The sequence below is a fragment of the Ovis canadensis genome, chromosome 1, assembly GCF_042477335.2.
Source record: "Ovis canadensis isolate MfBH-ARS-UI-01 breed Bighorn chromosome 1, ARS-UI_OviCan_v2, whole genome shotgun sequence".
Taxonomy (NCBI): domain Eukaryota; kingdom Metazoa; phylum Chordata; class Mammalia; order Artiodactyla; family Bovidae; genus Ovis; species Ovis canadensis.
In genome coordinates this window covers 113,962,128-113,968,182 of record NC_091245.1, presented here as the reverse complement: position 1 = coordinate 113,968,182, position 6,055 = coordinate 113,962,128, and the positions used below count along the sequence as shown (strand labels likewise).

At 46.5% G+C, this 6,055-nt stretch overlaps 1 long non-coding RNA gene across 1 annotated transcript; it reads left to right on the top strand.

The window, feature by feature from the left end:
* Positions 1 to 760: 760 nt before the first annotated feature.
* On the top strand, positions 761 to 5,831 carry LOC138417306 (uncharacterized). The gene is made up of 3 exons (XR_011248065.1): positions 761 to 850; positions 2,587 to 2,757; positions 5,289 to 5,831. It is a non-coding gene; the product is annotated as an uncharacterized lncRNA (long non-coding RNA).
* The last annotated feature ends 224 nt before the right edge of the window (positions 5,832 to 6,055 follow it).

Below are 6,055 nucleotides of genomic sequence, written 5' to 3'. Positions count from 1 at the left end.
CAAACTTTATCTGGACCTGAGCATGCTAGGGTCTTAAAGGAAGCCTGAAGGTATGCTACAGGGTTTCACATGTCAAGCAATAAATACCCAATAGGGGAAATGGCGGTCCCCACCTTAGATCCTAATTAGAATTATAATGACCCTGAGCACATCTGGGAAAGAGATCATTTTCTGATCTGTGTAAAGGCAGGACTAAGAGCAGCCCAGCAAAAAGTAATCAACTATGCCTGGTCTCAGCAATAACTCAGCAGTCCAACAAGAACCCCACTGCCTTTCTGGAAAGGCTAAAAGAGGATCTCCAAAAGTTTACCAATCTGGACTTAGACTCTTACAAGGGACAGGTGATTTTAAAGGACAAATTCCTGTCCCAATGTGCATCAGACATCAGGATAAAGTTACAACAGCTACAGCAGCAGGACCCTGCTGCATATTTAGATGAGATGGTCCAGACAGCCATCAATCCCTTTTATAACAGAGAACAGGAGAGGGAGGCCAAGGCCCATGAAAGGGATAAAAGGAAAGAGACACTCCATGCCCAAATGCTGGCTGCCTTCCAGGGAAGCGCTATGGCAAACCCCAAGTCCTTGAAGGACAAGGCATGAGGCAAATGCCTAATCTGTAGACAAGTGGGACATTGGGCCAAAGAGCATCAAAACCATGACAAGTCTCCTAAAACTGTTTGCTACAAATGCCATTAATTGGGACATTGGGCAGCACTCTGCCCTGGGGACCCAAGAGCCTCAAGGTCAACCACCAAGACTTCCCTCACCGTTGTTTCAGCAGGACTGAAGCAGCCCGCTCCAGCCAGCCCACCTGTTGCTGGAGCCAAGGGTGAAACTGGATGTGGCAGGTAGGTCCAAGGATTTCTTGGTTGACACAGGGGCTACCTACTCTGTCCTGACCTCCTACTCCAGAGCCTTCTCCTCCCAAACCTGTACCATTTTAAGTGCTACAGGAAGAAAAATTACAAAAATACCCACCCAAGCACCTCTTTGTTCCTGGGATGGACAAATATTTTCCCACCAGTTTCTGGTGGTCCCTCAGTAAAGTGGGGACCACCCTTGTGATGGGAAGCTTTTCAGTCCCTAGAGCCCTACCACTTCTGGTTACTAATGAGGAACCCAGTATACCCTCTCCAATAGGGAAGGGCCAAAAACTACGGGAGGACAAAATTAACCCCCCGGTGTGTGACCAGAAGACTCCTGGACGAGCCCACCCAGCTGAACCAGCTGTCATTGTCCTCTGAGATCCTACTCGGTTTCCAAACCGGAAACAGTACCCCCTCAGAAGAGAAGCTCAGGAAGGACCTCAACCTCTAGTAAATAAATTCCTTGCCTGTGGGCTATCGGTCCTCACCAATTCACCGTGTAACACTCCAATCCTCCCTGTAAAGAAAAGGGATGGGACTTGGTGAATGGTTCAAGATCTCCGGATCATAAATGAAGCTGTGGTCCCCCTCCATCCCACAGTACCCAATCCCTATGCACTCTTGGGAGAAATCCTGCCCAGTGCCAAATGGTTTACAGTCCTGGATCTCCAAGATGCATTCTTTTGCATACTACTGGCTAAAGAACCCCAATACCTTTTTGCCTTCAAGTGGGAGGCTCCAGGAGAAAAACACCAACAGATGACTTGGACAATTACCTCAAGGCTTCAGAGATAGCCCCCACCTGTTTGAGCAGGCTTTTAGCCAAGATCTCCTAGATCTGGGCCTGGGACCTAATGGGAAAATAATTATAATACATAGATGACCTACTAATCTTCTCTCCAGATGAGAAAAATGCCCAATGACATGAAATTCAGGTTCTAAACTTTTTGGCAGAGAGGGAATATAAAATCTCCAGTGCTAAGTCCCAGATGCTTGAGACAAAGGTCACTCACCTGGGAGTCCAGACTACACATGGGCCTAGGAGGCTGTCCTCTGATCAAGTACAAGGAATCCTCCAGTTGCCCTCCCCCATGACTCGAAAACAATTGCAAGCTTTCCTGGGGCTAACTGGGTACTGTAGAATCTATACCCCACTATCGTCTAATTGCTCAGCCATTATATGAAAGCTTAAAGGGATGGGATGATGTGGGATGCCTCAAAAGAAGGCAGAGCCTACACTAAAACAAGCCTTAACTCAAGCTCCCGCCTTGAAGTTGCCAGACTCAGAAAAAGCATTCCAACTTTGTGTCCTTGAAAGAGAGGGAATAGCCTTGGGAGTGTTAACTCAAAGGTTGGGATCTGAGCCCCAGCCTGTAGCTTACTTATCCAAGAGGCTCGACCCAACTGCCTGAGGCTGGCCTCCCTGCCTTCAAAATCTTGCTGCTATTGCAGTCTTTTTTTTTTTTTTTTAATTGCAGTCTTGATAGGAGATTCTTTAAAACTCTCTTTTGGGGCCAAACTAACTATTTTTGCCAGCTGCCAAGTAAAACAACTCCTAAATGGGAGAGGCCATTTATGGATGTTTGATCAAAGAATCCTCAGATATCAAATAGTGCCAATGGAAAATCCAGGCCTGACTATATCCCCTTGTGAGATTCTTAACCTTGCCACCCTCCTGCCTACACCCAATGGCTCTCTTCCCTTTCACTCTTGTCTAGAAACCTTGGACCGCTGGACAAAACCCTGAGAGGGATTGTCAGAAGATCCTCTGGCCAATCCTGAGGAAATCTGGTACAGTGATGGAAGCAACTTTGTCTTGGATGGAAAAAGAGCCAGATATGCAGTAGTCTCCAATTTTGAGACCATAGAGGCTAAGCCTTTGCTACCAGGTACTTCAGCTCAATTAGCTGCACTCATAGCCCTGACTCAAGTGTTACAGCTGGAAAAAGAAAAAACAGTAGCCATTTACACTGACTCCAAATATGCCTTTCAGTGCCACATGCACATGCTGCTATTTTGGAAAGAAAAGAGGCCACTTGACTACCCAGTAGCCATTTACACTGACTCCAAATATGCCTTTCAGTGCCACATGCACATGCTGCTATTTTGGAAAGAAAAGAGGCCACTTGACTACCCGAGGGTCCCCAATCAAATATGGTGATCAAATCCTTAGGCTCTTGGAAGCAGTCCATCTGCTCACTGAGATTTCAGTCTCCCACTGTAAAGGACACCAAAAAGGGAGCACAGAAGTGACATGAGGGAACCAAGCATCCAATCAGGCAGCAAACAGAGCAGCATTACAGAACAATGATCTAGTAGGGGTTGCCACCTTAGTTCCACAGACTAATTTGCCAGAAACTCCTTCATATGCTGAAGGTGAGACTTATCTTAAAGCTAAGAGTGAGGGCTTTCAAGAAGACCATGTTATGCCCAAGTCACGAAATTTCCCAATGACCACCAGGGAGCCGGTATCCGATGCAAAAGCAAGAGAGTTTTTATTACCAAGCTCAAGCTGGGGCTCCCGCCGTTACTGACGCAGCAGCTAAGGAGAGGAGCCCCGAGTTTTGGGTTACACTGCTTATATAGGAAATATTCAGGTGAAAGGGTAACAAAGGAGGGTTGTGTGTGGATTTCTGATTGGTTCTTTTACTTCCACGGTAGATCATTACTTCCAAGGTAAATCACAAAGGTAAATCATTATTTCCAAGGTAAATCACAGATTCTTGAACTTAAAGTCAGGAGGTTTAACCTAAGGGCTGATTGGCTCGTGCACAGTGGAGCAAGTTTAGGCAATATCCAAAGTCTAAGTCTGTTTGCCTGGTACCTTTGCAAAATGGAGTTCTTTTACAAAATGGAGTAGCTCAGGCTCCTCAATCATATGGAGTGGTTCCAAAAGGAGGGACTCCTTTTTCTGCCTGGGAACCTCCAATGGAAGTTGGTTAACTCCTTACATACCACCACTCATTTAGGGGAAAAGGCCTTCCAAAGATTACTAGAAAGTTCCTTCAGAGGAACAGGTCTCCAAACGACTATAAGGCAAGTGGTCTCCTCTTGTCCCACTTGCCAATTAAACATCCCCCCAGGAGCTCGAAGACCCCAGCTGGCCCAGCCTGTCCAACGACGTGGGGCCTACCCAGGAGAGGACTGGCAGATGGACTTCACCCAGATGCCAGTTTCTCAAGGGGATAAATACATACTAGTCATGATAGATACATTCACAGCATGGAGTGAAGGCTTTTCCACCCGGACTGAGAAGACTGAGGAGGGGGTAAAAAAAAAAAAAAAAGAAAAACAACTGCTCCATGAAATCATTCTGAGATTTGGTCTGTCCAGATCATTACAAAGTGACAATGGGACATCATTTACTTCTAAGGTCACCCAAGGGGTCTCTAAAGCTTTGGGCATTACTTATTATCTCCATTGTGCCTGGAGGCCTCAGTCTTCAAGAAAAGTAGAAAAAGCCAACCAATTCTCAAAATCAGTGATAAGAAAGATAACCCGGGAGACCTTCTGGGATGGAAGGAGGCTTTGCCAATAGCTCTCCACCTGCATTGTCCCTAAGGAACAGCTTGGTCTCAGTCCTTATGAGATGCTATATGGGAGAACTTTTGTTCATCTCAATGACCTCTTCCTAGATCCAGAGGCTCAGACCCTCCAGAGTTACACCATGGTCATTGGGCAATTCCAACAAGACATACACTTGTGGGGTGTCAACCAGGACCCAAAAGATTCTAAAGAGCCACCACTATATGCTCCAGGGAGTCAAGTCCTAATTAAAGTCTGGAAAGATGAATCCCCAAAGGCTCAACTCCAGCCCACATGGAAGGGCCCCTACCCTGTAATACTTTATACCCCAACATCAGTCAAGGTTCCAGGACATGACTCCTGGATTCACTTCTCACGAGTCAGGCCATGCAAGAAAACAGAAGAGAACACTCAATACTCCTGTGAGCCCCTGGGCAATCTCAGATACCTATTCAGAACCACAAATGAGTGTCATTCTAATGAACATGCCCAAAATTAAGTTTCTGGGGATAAGATTTTTCAGGGCAGCTCTAAAGAGCCAACACAGCTTGGCAGGGTTTGTACTCCAAAACAGACAGGAGATAGAGCTCCTGACCCCTGAACAAGGAGGGACTTGTGCCATCTTGAATGAGACGTGTTGTTTCTGGGTAAATACCTCCAGTTAAATTAAAGAAAGTCTCACCGTCTTCAAGAAAAACATTCCAGATCCTACAGGACCTCAACAAGATGGAGAGTTCTCAGGGTGGCTACAGTCTCTCTTTGGGGGATCTTTCTCCTGGAAAGGGGGAATCTGCAGTTGGCTAATGCCCCTACTAATCCCTGTTATCACCATTTGATGCTGTTTATGATTGCTCCATGTATTATCAATTGTCTAAGCCAGTTTATCTCTGTCCAGGTCAACAAGCTACAACATGCGGTGCCAGTTCAACAAGGATGTATAAAACTACACGACCGTGGGAAATATCACTCACCCTTAGATGGACACCACTATAAGGACTCTGAGGATTGCGATAAGCAAGAGAGGGACGCCCAATGCCCCTTGCTGTCTCAGCTCAGCAGGAAGTAGCCAGAGAGACCCCGATGCCCTATTCCCAAAGAATCGGGCCTCCCATCTCTTGAGGGGGGAATGTTAGGTAGTTAGAAAAGGAAAAAGGGGCCCAGAATGGCAGTGGCTAAAAAACAAAGAGAAAAACCTACAAAAATAGAACAAAGGAAGGTCCGAGGACTGCAGTGAGAACCTCAGGTGAAACAAACAGCCCTCCTGGCTAGCCCAGTTTACACAGGGCCGGCTCAGGGGGAGGAGAATAATCACACAAAAAGAGGAGCCAAATTTCAGCGGGGGGGTGTCTCGTCTCTTCGCATCTTTTGGGTCAGCCCGCCCTCACACCTCAAGGATGTATTTTCCTTTGCTTGCCAAATAAAACTGAGCTGTAACACCGGTCTGTCCTTCACTTCAATTTTTTGCTGTGGCGAGACAGAACGAGGGAAGTTACACACTCCCCCAACCTAATGTTATTAATAACTTCTATGACACTGCCCTATTACCTATCAGCCAGCCAGAGAACTGTGCCTAAGATGATCACAAATGCTTGCAACCCTCCTCCCTCACCTGACTTTTAAAAATGCTTCGCTGAAACCCTTCAGAGGGCGGGGGGTGTTTTA